Raw genomic sequence first — 14,946 nt, 5'->3', positions numbered from 1 at the left:
GCTGGAATGTGGCTTTCATTCCTTTGCAAAGATGTCACGGCAAATTCTTGCTTAATTATCTTGGGTTCGGTAGCTTAACCAGTTAAGGCACGGTATACCATGATGAACACTATGTTGATCATATAGGGTGGAGAATCGCTTCGGCCGCACCTGAGACCATATTTCAAGCATGGGATTAACAATAAATTACATCGCTCAGTTTTTACAGTATGATGCTTCATATCATAAAGCATCTTTACAAAAACCCCGTGCATGAAATTTTTTCTCGGGGCTGTAGCCGATCTCTACCCTACACGCTAACCTAAAAATGGATATTTTCAAAAATCAAAAAATCCCTATTTTTGAAAATATCCCCTGCAATTAAAATGGATAAAAATATGCATTCAATTAATGTCAAAACAGCTATGTTGATGTTCACACATTCGTGAATTTTGCGTGCCTGCAAATCGGTAAAAACAATCGATTCGAATTAACAGATTCGTTCCAGCAGGTGTTGATTGAGGTAAACAAGTTAATTTGAAAATAATTCTGCAGCTGGGAGTTATTTTTTTTTACTTTCAGGGAAAGCAGGATTCCTGGTCACGATCTGGTACCGACTGTTTCGAGGTAAGGATAAAAAGTGCAACTAGGAAGAACATTAAGCCATTCTAAAAACATGTTCCGTTTCAGGTTAGTGAAGATCTTCGAAAAAGTAAATGAAACCCTTACCAAACCCTTTTGGAAACTCACAAAAATTTTGAAAAAACCTCAAAAGCCTATTCCAGCGCTTAAAGAAGGTGGTAAAATTTTGATCACAAATTTGGAAAAAGCTCAGAAACTTGCTAAGCAATTCGAGAGTTCCCATAATTTCAGTTTGGGTCTTACTAGTCCTATTGAGAATCAGGTTGCTCGGGATTTTCTGAATATTTTCTCTCGGGAATATATTTTTGATGATTCCTGGGGGACTGATTTGGACGAAGTAAGGTCTATAACTAAAAATTTTCAAAATATGAAAGCTCCAGGTGATGATGGAATTTTCTATATCCTCATCAAAAAACTCCCAGAGAGTACCTTGTCTTTCTTGGTAAAATTATTTAACAGATGTTTCCATTTGGCATACTTTCCTGATAAATGGAAAAATGCAAAAGTTGTTCCAATTTTGAAGCCAGATAAAAATCCAGCTGAAGCTTCTAGCTACCGCCCAATAAGTTTGCTTTCTTCAATAAGTAAACTTTTTGAAAAGATAATTTTGAATAGAATGATGCTTCACATCAATACGAACTCAATTTTTGCAGATGAGCAGTTTGGATTTCGCCATGGGCATTCAACTACTCATCAACTCTTAAGAGTTAACAATTTAATTCGTTCAAACAAATCTGAAGGCCACTCAACTGGAGTTGCTCTTCTAGACATAGAAAAAGCATTCGACAGTGTTTGGCATGAAGGTTTGATTGCTAAATTGAAAAAGTTTAATTTTCCACTTTATATTATGAAATTAGTTCAAAATTATTTAACTGACAGAACTCTGCAGGTAAATTATCAAAATTCCAAATCTAATCGACTACCTGTTAGAGCAGGAGTTCCTCAGGGTAGCATTCTTGGGCCTATATTGTATAACATTTTCACTTCGGATCTCCCTGATTTGCCTCAGGGTTGCCACAAATCTTTGTTCGCTGATGACACAGGCATTTCCGCTAAAGGAAGAAGTCTCCGTGTTATTTGCAGCAGACTGCAGAAAAGTTTAGATATTTTCTCTTCTTATTTACAAAAATGGAAGATTTCTCCCAACGCTTCCAAAACTCAACTTATAATATTCCCACATAAGCCTAGAGCTTTATTTTTGAAACCTAATAGTAGTCACATAGTCACTATGAACGGAGTTCTAATTTACTGGTCAAACCAAGTGAAATATATTGGACTTGTACTTGACCAAAAATTAACTTTTAAAGATCATATTGAGGGCATTCAAGCCAAATGTAACAAATATATAAAATGTTTGTATCCTCTTATAAACAGGAAGTCTAAACTTTGCCTGAAGAATAAACTTCTAATATTTACACAAGTTTTTAGACCAGCCATGCTTTATGCTGTGCCAATATGGTCTAGTTGTTGCACTACCAGGAAAAAAGCACTTCCAAGGATTCAGAACAAAATTCTGAAAATGATTTTGAAGTTGCCTCCCTGGTACAGTACAACCGAAGTACATAGAATTTCGAATGTTGAGACTTTAGCACAAATGTCCAACAAAATAATTAATAATTTCAGGCAAAAATCGTTGCAATCCTCAATTGCAACGATTAATTCCCTTTATACTTAGATAAGATTTAGTTTTAGTTTTTAGTTTTAAGATATCAATTGTTATACTGACATGCAGGTTAAAAAACCTGTTTAAAATACTGAATTGCCAAGACATGAACAATGTAAAAACACTTAGATATATATCATAACAATTAAGGCTGGTACGTTACTGCAGTAACTGGAGCACCTAGGTTAAAATGAAATGTAATTTATTTTGAATTTGGAACAAATAAAGAGTTAATAAAAAAAAAAAAAAAAAACGATTATAATATGTCAAAATTAAAAAAAATCTCAAAAATTTCGTTTTCGAGTTTTTTTATTTATTCAAAGGGGGGATGTTTCTCAGAGTCTTAAACTATGTTAATCATCGATCGAGTTTCCACTTGCTGCAATTGCGCTTTCGGACGCTTCCGGAATGCACGGCAGGTTCTAATAATGTAGTCTGGATCCATTTCTCTCCAGGTATGGGTCAATGTTTGTCTGAGGCTTGCTGTACTCGGGTGGTGTATATAACAGGCCTTGACCTTCATGACGCGCCATATTGAGTAATCCAGCGGATTAAGATCGGGGCTGGACGGCGGCCACATATCCTTCGCCCAGAACGGAAGATGTTCCTGCAACCACTTCTGAGTGCGGTTCGAGGTGTGGCACGGAGCCCCATCTTGTTGGAATACAATATTTGGCTTCGGACCGTACTGTTATTTGATCCACGGAAGACCATACTTACATAAAATCCCGATGTAGACCTCCGTGTTGACCTTGTCGCCTTCTGGAATGAACACTGGGTCCATTTTTTTGCCATCGGAAGCCACCAATCTAAACACCATAACGCTAGCAGGATGCTTGGTCAGATACACGTTCTTGTGCTCGTTGGCCACGTATTTTACCGGAAAAGAACTAATATACCGGTAGGTTCTGGAATTTGATACGGGATCGACGGTAACCATGCTCTCGTCAGTGAACAGGATTACCGGACTTTTTTCGCTTAAGGAAGTTCAAGATTTTTTTTGCATCGTTCGACTCGTAGCTCCCGGAAGTTCAAGAGTTTCTTGCATCGTCTCTTGCATCGACTCTTAGCTCCCGGATGCGGTTGGTAATCATGTGAGTTTTTTCCGTGCCCTCGACTTCGCCCCGCAATCTTCCTTTACGATCTTCCGTGCCGTAAAGTCACTGATCCCGTGTTCCTTTGACATTTTCCTTAGTGAACGCACTGGATTCACCCGAATCTTCCTTTTGATAGCAGCGATAACCCTCGGAACCGGAGCTGACCTCGGACGACCTGTGGCTACCTTCGCAGATAGTTGTCCTTTCTTTTCTCGGTCTAAAACCCTTTTGACGGTCCACCGGGACACTCCCATGGTGATTGAAATGTCTTTTTGCGACATTTGCGCGTGGGACAAATCACGAATACGCTGCCACTTCGTCATGGTGCAACTGTCAAACTAAGTAAATCATTTTCTTTTATACACAGCCTACTTCGGTATGAGCCATAGGTTACGTGCATGCAAAGAAAACCAAGGCATTGTATGCACAGGTGAAATGGGAACCTTATTTGTACGATGGTGCAAACATTATCACGCATACAGTATTTGCTTACGTGCAATAAAGTGTATTAATTGTTTTGATTTCATTGTTTAAGGATTTCAATTGGTTTGATGACAGGCTCCCCCATGAAGCAGAAATCAAATCAATAAAATGGGTACTTTTTACTCATGTACAGAAATAGTAAAATAGATAAAAAATACCCATTTTCTGGCGTATTCATCACTGAGGCAAATAGACTTAAGAATTTCATAAGGCTAGACTTATGAAGAACACATATGAATTTCATAAGTGCGAGTTATGAAAGATTTTCCTCTAACATGAGGTAGCTCTTATACGCCTTTTGCAATTTCATTTTTCCAAGCGTTGACAGATGAGTGGTCCAGTCACACAACTCGTAATCTAAACGTCCATGGTTCGGTTCCAGTCCGCTCCATTTTATTTTTTTTGTCGACATTATTTTTCATAATGCAAATCAATAAAATTCATACCGATTTCTTGTGGCTAAAATTCATAAGTGGTTCTTTTGCCTTAGTGATCAAATACTCATTAATGTGTAAAGTCGGTTTTACTCATTTCATGAGTTAAGCCACTTCAAAATGGGTAAAATTTTACTCATTAATGGGTAATTCGGAGTTAGCGTGCAGGTAAAAAATTCCACTTGTCACGTAAACCTTAAGAAGAGGAAGAAGGTGCACACGTGGAAGCAATCTTCTTTTTCATTGGACATTAAGTCCCTATTGAAACTTAACGTCTCTCCTCAACTTCTTATAGCATTGAAACAGTTGTCAACAAAAACAACTGCGTGTATTTTAGATATAAATTCACAATTTATAGTGGTATTTCGACTCAAATGTGGAATTTTATTAAAATACTAAGGGAAACATACAAAATAAAAATTATCGTGATTTTTAAGACATCCCCGGGCTTCCAGCCGTAGCGCACGCTTCCGTCGTCCTCCGGTCAATTTTTTTAAAAGGTGTATTATTGAGATTTTTAGCCGATTGGATTATTCATCTCATTATCCAAAGGTAAAGCACTTTCTTCAACATCCCCTACACAATTACCCAACATTTATCAATTGGCTTGCATTGGGAACAATTGGGTGGGATGAGAGTATTTGAACATAACTTTTTATTTCATAACGTAAGCATTGATGAAATTTTGAGTAAAACTAGTTTAGAGTTTAATATTTACATGTGCAAAATCTCGTGGCAGGCAAATGACTGGGATAATGCGTACCACCGGTACTTCGCGTACCTGAAGCTTATAAAATTGACCCGTCACGCAAGTGAAAGTGGTCCTTAGCCTCTTGCCCAGTAACTCCTATCCCTTCCTACCCGCGGCGCCGGCTGGGGGTACGAGTAACCTTAGGGAAGATGGGGTCCCCAACCCCGGTGGGAACTTTGGTCGTATGCTGACAGGGATGGATGTGGCTTACAAAACCCGCATCCAGCGACTGAATACGAAATGCTTCTCCCCGAAAGCTATACCCAAGATGGTAGTCCCATCACGGCGGATTGGAGACCTTAGGCCAACCACCTACTGTCTCCGAAACCTTCAAATTGTTACAGAAACCTATAGTGAAAGATTACGAACTGATTTTATGCCATCGACTTTTAGCGCTAAGCAATGGACAAGAATTGGAACATGGAATGTACTGAAGCTAGCCCAACAGGGTAAACTGGCACAATTCGCCAGTGAGGCCCGCCGTATGAAGCTATAAATCCTGGGACTTAGTGAAGTCCGCTGGCCGAACTTTGGAGAACACAAGCTGCCTTCGGGACAGGTACTTTTATATTCTGGTATGCGAGGTGAAAACGCACTCAGAGGAAGGAGTGGATCACCGATGAAACCTGGAGGAAGATCGAGGAGCGGAGAGAAGCAAAAGCCGTGATAGAGCGAGCAAGGACCCGAGGAGCCAAGAACGCGGCCCACAGCGATATTAGGCTCTAGAGAGGGAAGTTAAGCGTTCCTGTATACGGGACAACCGAGCGTGGGTGGACTCCCTGGCTGATAAGGGGAGAAAGCCGCAGCAACTGGCGATATCCGCCTTCTCTATGACGCCTGAGTGGGGAAAGGATGAACCCAAGGATGCCTGTGAAAGACGCGACTGGACAGTTGCTCAGCGACCGCACTGACCACACGAAACGAAAATCAATTATTTAATTCATGTGTTTCACTTATACATTTTTGCAAAGCATCAGCCTTATACATTCCATAAGAAAAACCACATAGGTCCTATTAGAATGCATAAAAGGTATGTGTGACCGCTTATTCATTTCATTTGACACATGATCTTTATTAACTTTTTGCAAGGCGTCTGCTTATTAGTTGACTTATACATTTTATGAATAATCAGCAATGGAAATTTGCCAAAAGGTATAAGGAGATTTCTATCCGTGCAACTGAAACGTTAGTTTGAGTACTTTGAACAACTTCTCGAAGTTTCTACGGTCAACCAACTATCAACATCTCGGCATGATCCGCCAAGGGTGAGGCACGTTACTCGTGTCAACACTGAAACTCCATCATTGCTGGAGATAGAAGCAGCCATCCGAAGTATGAAGTCCAACAAAGTCCCGGGGGTCGATCGCATATCAGCAGAGATGCTCAAAGCTGACCCCATGCTATCCTCACAAATGTTGTATCAACTATTCGTCAATATCTGGGACACTGCGACTTTTCCGGCCGACTGGATGCAGGGCGTCTTGGTAAAAGTCCCCAAGAAGGTGGATCCAACTGTATGCGACAACTGGCGAGGAATCATGTTACTGTGTATTGATCTAAAAATTGTGTAAAGTTATCCTCAATCGGATACAGGAGAAGATCGACGCGACTCTCCGACGACAGCAGGCAGCATTCCAAGAGTCCCTGTCAGTCAATGGGTTCCAAGAGTCCCTGTATTTGGTATTCATTGACTACGAAAAAGCTTTCGACCGACTAAACCACGAAAACTTGTGGGGCGCTCTGAGACGCAAGGGAGTCCCTGATAAGATCGTCAACCTCATCGAAGCGCAGTTCGAGGCTTTCTCCTGCAGAGTGTTGCACAACGGAGCTTTGTCTGACCCGATTCGGGTAATCGCGGGTGTGAGACAAGGATGTATATTATCACCACTACTGTTCCTCATCGCAATCGACGAGATCATGGTTGGAGCCGTTGACCGTGTATCGAACCGTGCGTTACTGTGGCAGCCTATTACTATGGAGCATCTCAACGACTTAGATTTGGCTGATGATGTTGCATTATTAGCACAACGGCGCTGCGACATGCAGAGTAAGCTCGACGACCTTGTGGAACGCTTCTCTGAAGCAAGTATAACCATCAACGTCAACAAGACCAAATCGTCAACACGGGCAACCGTTCCAATTATCAGCTGGGCAGGCAGTGGAGAAAGTCGAAAGCTTCCAATATCTTGGCAGCCAGATAGCATCGGATGGTGGCACCAAGCGCGACATAGGTGCACGGATTAAGAAGGCGAGTGCTGCTTTTGGCAGTTTGCGAAATGTATGGAGAGCGAATCAGATCAGTCGACGCACCAAAATCCGAATTTTTAACTCGAACGTGAAGTCTGTGCTGTTGTACGCCAGTGAAACATGGAGTGTATCAGCGGAGAACACTCAGAAGCTGTAGATGTTTATCAACCGATGCCTGCGGTACATAATTCGTACCTGGTGGCCCCACAATTGGATCTCAAATTTCGAGCTTCATCGTTTGTGCCATCAGAAGCCGATAGAGACAGAATTTCGTTAACGAAAGTGAAGGTGGGTCGGCCACACACTACGAGGTGGAAATGAAATCTGCAAGCAAGCACCGGACTGGAATCAAGCAGGACATCGCAGCAGAGGCAGACCCAGAGGCTCGTGGCAGCGGAGCCTAAACAGTGAACTTAAGAACGTTGACCGAAAATCGACTTGGGCACAGGTCAAAGCCAAAGCTAGTAATCGACCAAGATGGAAATCTTTCACAAAGGCCCTTTGCACCCCTGGAGGTGCGCAGGATCGTTAAGTAAGTAAGTATAATCTCGTCACAATCTGTCAAGTGGTTATCGAGATGGCATCCAAGCAAGAAGTGCTTCGACACACATTTATGGGAGCGGTAGTGGAAAATCCAGGCCAGTCCCACAGGTGGATCGCGAAACAGTTTGGAGTCGACAATTTGACCGTGTCCCGTGTGGTAAAATCATTCAAGGAGACTCAGACGACCCAGCGGCGAGCTGACAGCCGAAGAAAAGCGAAGACGACCGACCCCGTGAACGCAAGGAAGGTGAGGGATTACTTCAAGCACAACCCGAACCTTTCGATTCGGGACGTGGCCAAGAAGGTTATTTCTTCCGTCTGGTTCGTCCAGCAAACAATGTTCGTCCAGCAAACGGGCCGGACTTAATGTCTTCAAGGTAAGGAAGGTGCCTAACCGAACCGATAAACAGAATACGGTGGCCAAATCCCGCGCCAGGAAGCTGTACTGCGAGTGGTTGGTGCAGCCGAAATGCATCGTAATGGACGACGAGACGTACATTAAAGGGGACGCAAAGCAGATCTCCGGCCTGGAGTTTTTCGTCGGCAAGTCCCGCCTGGATGTTCCGGAGAAGTTCCGGAAGAAAAACGTCGACAAATTTGCCAAGAAGTACTTAGTGTGCCAGGCGATCTGTGGTGGCGGCAAATTCAACAAGCCGTGCATAACGACCGGCACCATCAACGGCCAAGAACATAAAGAAGAATGCCTCCAGAAGCGCCTGCTGTCCTTCCTCCGGTCCAACGAAGGTGACACTCTGTTTTGGCCGGATCTGGTCTCGTGCCATTACGCGAAACCGGTGATGGAATGATACGAAGCCAACGATGTTGTTTTTGTGCTGAAGGAGGCAAATTCGCCAAACTCGCCAGAACTTCGGCCAATAGAAAAATTCTGGGCGATTATGAAGGGCAAGCTTCGGAAAACAGGGGAGGTATTCAAAAACGACAAGGCTCTGTAGAAAGAGTGGATGAAGGTGTGTAAGAAAGATGGCGCAAGTGTTTCACAGGATTTGATGGGTCGCGTTAAGTCCAAGGTGCGGGCATTTAGCTTAGGAGAGGAGGTTGAATTAAGCAACTTTGCAAAAACATAGCTAATATGTGTTTATTTATTCCCTGAGGGTTTCAAAAATATCCGACTTTAAATGAATTTTTGGTGATCATTTTAGTCTGATGTAAATTATAATCGATGTTTGATTTGTACCACTTCAGTGCTAGATCTTAGTTATGGTAGCCTTCGTCATTGTTTCTTTGTACTTTTTCAATACGTCTTACAGTGCAATCAGCGTTTTTCAATCTATGGGTTGAGGGCTGCCCTTATGTGGGTCGCAGAAATTTTGACAACTTGTTGATATGTTTTTAAAGTGTCATATCAAATTTATCTGATTTGTATACTATGATGAGATAATCCAAATTGAGCTACACAAAAAACTTGTTTCAAATCGTGTTGGGATTTTCAAAGCCATTTGATTACTAATGGGTTATTTGGGAGTTTTAAAGGTTGTCATGACGTTTTCAATACAGTTATATAAATTAATTTCAAAACTATTATGGCCATCGCAGACCATTTTGGGATTTGAATGCCATTTTTAGAAAATCTTGGCTGTTTTGACTTTTTGAAATAAATAAATAGAATAATTATTTAGAATTAAAATCAAAAAATCATTACATAGAGCTGGAATTAGGGCCTAACAGCTTTTGTAAACAATTACTTCTATCGATGATTTCTAGAAATTCAAGGTTCGCCCACGCAAACCAACATCCTCATCGGGTGGGGAAAGACTTCCCCTATTCGATGGTTATGTTGGTCTGCGTGGGCGTGCCTTGAGTTCCTAGAAATCATCGATAGAAGTCATTGTTTACAAAAGCTGTTACGCCCTAATTCCAGCTCTATCTAGAATTGTAGTTGCATTTCCCTAAACTCTGGATTGCATTAAACAACGCAAAATCTCAACTATTTTGATCACAATACCGGCATATCAACAGTTCAAGAAAATACAAGATAAACAACAAACAAACGATATTTTAGAATGATAATGATGAAGAAGTAGAAGAAGTTAATAGAAGATGTTAACCCTGTGGGCTTTACCACGCGTCACCATGTTCAAAATATTGATGATCTACAGACGATATCACTTTTGTGCATTTTAGGTACCCAACACAATATTTGAGCATAGTATTTAACTCTTTAGATTTTTAAATCAAATCCTCACACCGAATCACTTGATGGCAGCTAAACGGTAAAACAGTATGCAAATTAATTATCCTTTTCTCGAGTAAAGCCTAGCTTTTGTTCATAGTTTCTGACATGGCCGTGCTACATCATTTCTATACTGAAAGCATGGTAGCAACGGACGCAGGAGCCAAGGTCCGGAAACGTGGCTTATCACTGATTTCGGTGGCTGCTGCTTTTCTTTCACAGTCGTTCTGTATTTTTAATAGGTATTTGTGAGGGGCGGGTCTGGTCAGGGGAAAAACCGAAAAATTGAGCAACGTTTCATCAGAAAGTAATGTTCTTGCATCCTAGAGGGTACTATCTCGACGAACTCACAATATTTGCGATATCGGTAAAAGTAGTGGGCTAAATGTTCGGCGAATCTGGGGTTGTGGGTGGATGGTAAAACATCATTTTGCTGTTATGCTTTACGTTTACTGGATGATTCGAAGAGAAGATGATTCTTTGAAGGTTCGAGTACAGCAACTCTGAAATTGGAGCAGGGAGGGTGTTGATTTCGATTTATTATCACTTTTTTAGCGACGATCATATTTTGATGGGTTGAAGTAGTGTAACTGGTTGATTACTGTTTTGACGTAGGACTACGTCTGTGATTTCTATATGGGGGTACACTTTGTGAAAACCGAAAATGGAACATGTAACAAAATTATGAAAGATTTTGAATGTTAGTAACTAAGCTGCCCCTGTACTAATTTCAATAATTTTATCACCAATTGTTGATTTTCAACAATAAACTATTGAAAAAGTGGTAAAAATTTTCAGCATTTTTCAAAAGTGTCGAAATAACTACACTCAAAAAATTCCACACGTCATCATCATGTGTCTCACTCTTAATTTTGCGCATATTGTGAAACACATCCATTTCATGTGTGAATCTTATGCTATGAACCATGCCTGAACACTATGGATTTGAATTGTGACACACTTGGATTCTATGTGCCTCATATGGTGATATCAATAGCTTTGCACACCATAGTTCAATATTCTACAATATTCTACTTTATTGAATTCTACTTTACCGACTCTAAAAATGAATCGACAAATATATAAACAAAACTGCCAGAGGCCAGAGCTTTCACATATATTCTTAATGGGTCTGATTTGGGATTCGATCATGGACTGTTGGGGTATGCTGCTGCCGGAGTCTTCGTTCGATCTCACTGTGCCACGGTTGTTCTCATATATGAGGCAGGTTGATAGGATAAAGTCACAACTCTTGTTATCGATGTTTACCTTTCTGAGCAAGCAATTCACATCGTATTGAAATGCAAAACACTTTAAATCCATCTGTTTTGAACAGTAGCGTGATTCAATGTGCAATACACTTGAATAGATAGTGAAAGATTTTCAACATTTCAAAGTTTGAAACACTATAAATTAACGTGTATAACACATTGAACCAAGGTGAAATACACTTAAAGTAAATGTGATTGTGCATTTAGAAAATCAAGTGTTTAAACACTTCGATCAAACGTGTGAAATTTTTTGAGTGTAACAAATCCACCATGCATGTTAGGATGGGTCATCATGATCATTTTTCAAGAACAATGTTTTTTTGGTTCCATTTGGGGTCCCAAGCAACTGCGCAAAATTTGGGAACGAATGGTTGCAACCCGGCTTTCCGCATTACGTTTGAAATTTTTATGGAAATTAGTATGGAAAACCTACTTTTTGCATCTTTATTACTAGGGACCACAATTTTGCACAAACCACGCATCTAAATACGTTTAAAGTTTAGCCCAAGAAGTGCCTAACAATTTTGCTGTGCTAGAATGCCCCTAAAGAAAGTTATAGCTGTTCAAAGATCAATGTTTCTGCCAACACTGCAGGTGTACCAATGAAAGTCAGACTCCAAACTGAAATAATTTCGAAGTTAATTGTTTTATCGGTTTGGTATGCTCAGATGAAATATTCAAAAACAATAGATCTATCTCATATGCGTAGTTAGAGGGCGGATGGGAGGGGGGGGGGGTGTCACTCATATCAAACTGAAATCTTATCTTATCGATTTGGTATGTTCAGATGAATTATTAAAAAAAAAAATTCAATTTCATAGGCATATTAAGAGATGAGGAGGGGCTAACTATACCCCCGCCCCCTCACCCATATAAATGGAAGTAAGGCTTCAAACTGCAATAACTTCGGTGTTTCTGATCTTGTCAAATTGGTATGTTCAGATGTATTAAAAAACATGTGCTCCATTTAATAGGAGTAGTTAGATATGGCGGGGGGGGGGGGGGGCTTTGCGGGCTTACTGTATGCTTTCCGGCCCTCACTTATATCCCATCTCTTGAGTTGTTCGGATGGGTTATTCAAAAACATTTGCTCAATCTCATAAGAGCAGTTGTAAAGCGAGTACGCCCATTCTCTTCCCTACGCTCCCTGAGCAAATGTTTTTGAATAATTCATCCTGAACATACCAAATCGATAAGATAAGAAACTCCAAAGTTATTTCAGTTTGAAACTATTGATATGAGTGAGGGGTACGGGGTATATTATTAACCCCCCCCCCCCCTCTCCAACTTCACATATAAGATAGAGCAATTGTTTTTGAATAATTCATCTGAACATACCAAATCGGTAAAATATTTCAGTTATTATCCGATATTATTTCAGTTTGGAATCTGGCTGCCATTGGTACACCGGCAGTGTTGGCAGAAAAATGGATTTTTGGTGTTTAATTCAAACCATACATATTTGAATAGTTATAACTTTTTTTAGAAACATTCTAGCACCGTACTTCCCTTGACAAAGTTGTTAGACATTTCCTGGAATATATTTGTACATACTTAGTTGCACGGTTCATGCGGTCTCTAGGGATAAAAATGCCAAAAAGTTGGTTTTCCGATACTAATTTCCATACAAATTTCAAACGCAATGCGGAAAGCCGAGTTACAACCGGTCGTCCCCAAATTTTGCACAATTGTTTGGGACTCCAAATGGAACCAAAAAACGGTTGTTCTCGATTGGTGAGGTAAAGTTTGCGTATTTCCATATAACGATGACCCACTCTAATGCATATGCTGCTTCTCCAACACTGTCATCAGAGAGTCGTTAGTAGACGAAACAAGTCGAAGTGGCATTCGCCTCCGATCTTCGGGCGTGTGCGATTAGGGAGGATGCATTTGCGTAACATTTCGCACACTCATCGTCATATTCAGAACCACACGGTCCCAACGACCATTCAAAATGCTCTCCAGAGTTGTAAAATTGTAACCAAACATGGAAGCAAGGGTGCAAGTGATTTTGAGAGATTCTCTTCATCGACTTGCTGTTTCATTAATAACTCGAAGGCAAACACATTCATTGATAAGTTTGTTGTTCTGGATGATAGAAGGATGATGAAGAGAATTGACTTTCACCCCTCTGATTCTAAGCCCCTCAATTCAGTCGTCGTCATAGCAATGAAAACTAGCATCGCACCGCTTTTGGTTCTTGGGTTACACTTGCTGGTTGCAATTGCTGCTGTTCGACATTGTCGAAGGACCACCAAAAACATGAAATTACACTATTTTAGAGGGATGTCTAAAAGTCCAATTATTCGATTAACGATTAATAGTAAAGATTTTTCCAGCTATTCGATTAAATCAGCGCTGCCCAACGTGCGGCCCGCGGGCTGGACATGGACTCTGGATCTCAGCAGTTATATCATTCTTGCCTAATTTTATTCATCATTATGAGAAATATACAAAATGCAGCTTGAAACATGTTCATCGAACATAGATACAACCATTAAAAAAGCAAGTTTAGAAAGGTTGGGCAGACCTGGATTGAATATTTATCTTTTTTTTTTTTTTTTTTTTTTTTTTTTTTTTTAACTCTTTATTTGTTCCAAATTCAAAATAAACTACATTTCATTTTTAACCTAGGTGCTCCAGTTACTACAGTAACTTACCAGCCTTAATTGTTATGATATATATCTAAGTGTTTTTACATTGTTCCTGTCTTGGCAATTCAGTATTTTAAACAGGTTTTTTAAACCTGCATGTCAGTATAACAATTGATAGCTTAAAACTAAATAACTAAAACTAAATCTTATCTAAGTATAAAGGGAATTAATCGTTGCAATTGAGGATTGTAACGATTTTTGCCGGAAATTATTAATTATTTTGTTGGACATTTGTGCTAAAGTCTCAACATTCGAAATTCTATGTACTTCGGTAGTACTGTACCAGGGAGGCAACTTCAAAATCATTTTCAGAACTTTGTTCTGAATCCTTTGAAGTGCTTTTTTCCTGGTAGTGCAACAACTAGACCATATTGGCACAGCGTAAAGCATGGCCGGTCTAAAAACTTGTTTAAATATTAGAAGTTTATTCGTCAGGCAAAGTTTGGATTTCCTGTTAATAAGAGGATACAAACATTTTATATATTTGTTACATTTGGCTTGAATGCCCTCAATGTGATCTTTAAAAGTTAATTTTTGGTCAAGAACTAATCCAAGATATTTCACTTGGTTTGACCAGGAAATTGGAACTCCGTTCATAGTGACTATGTGACTACTACTAGGTTTCAAAAAGGAAGCCCTGGGCTTATGTGGAAATATTATAAGTTGAGTTTTGGAAGCGTTGGGAGAAATCATCCATTTTTGTAAATAAGAAGAGAAAATATCTAAACTTTTCTGCAGTCTGCTGCAAATAACACGAAGACTTCTTCCTTTAGCGGAAATGCCTGTGTCATCAGCGAACAAAGATTTGTGGCAACCCTGAGGCAAATCAGGGAGGTCCGAAGTGAAAATGTTATACAATATAGGCCCAAGAATGCTACCCTGAGGAACTCCTGCTCTAACAGGTAGTCGATTAGATTTGGAATTTTGATAATTTACCTGCAGAGTTCTGTCAGTTAAATAATTTTGAACTAATTTCATAATGTAAAGTGGA

The 14,946-nt window shown here is 40.1% G+C and overlaps 1 protein-coding gene across 3 annotated transcripts in view; it reads right to left on the bottom strand.

Annotated features, from left to right (window-relative positions):
* The window catches only part of LOC135704004 (neuropeptide F), a 71,768-nt gene that overhangs the window by 45,131 nt on the left and 11,691 nt on the right, over nt 1–14,946 (bottom strand). The window lies entirely within an intron of this gene.

Source organism: Ochlerotatus camptorhynchus, unplaced genomic scaffold (genome assembly GCF_037179485.1).
Source record: "Ochlerotatus camptorhynchus isolate MF236.1 unplaced genomic scaffold, CSIRO-AGI_Acam_v1.1 ptg000228l, whole genome shotgun sequence".
NCBI classification, from domain to species: domain Eukaryota; kingdom Metazoa; phylum Arthropoda; class Insecta; order Diptera; family Culicidae; genus Ochlerotatus; species Ochlerotatus camptorhynchus.
Note: the sequence above shows the minus strand (reverse complement) of the source record. Positions and strands in the feature narration are given on the sequence as shown.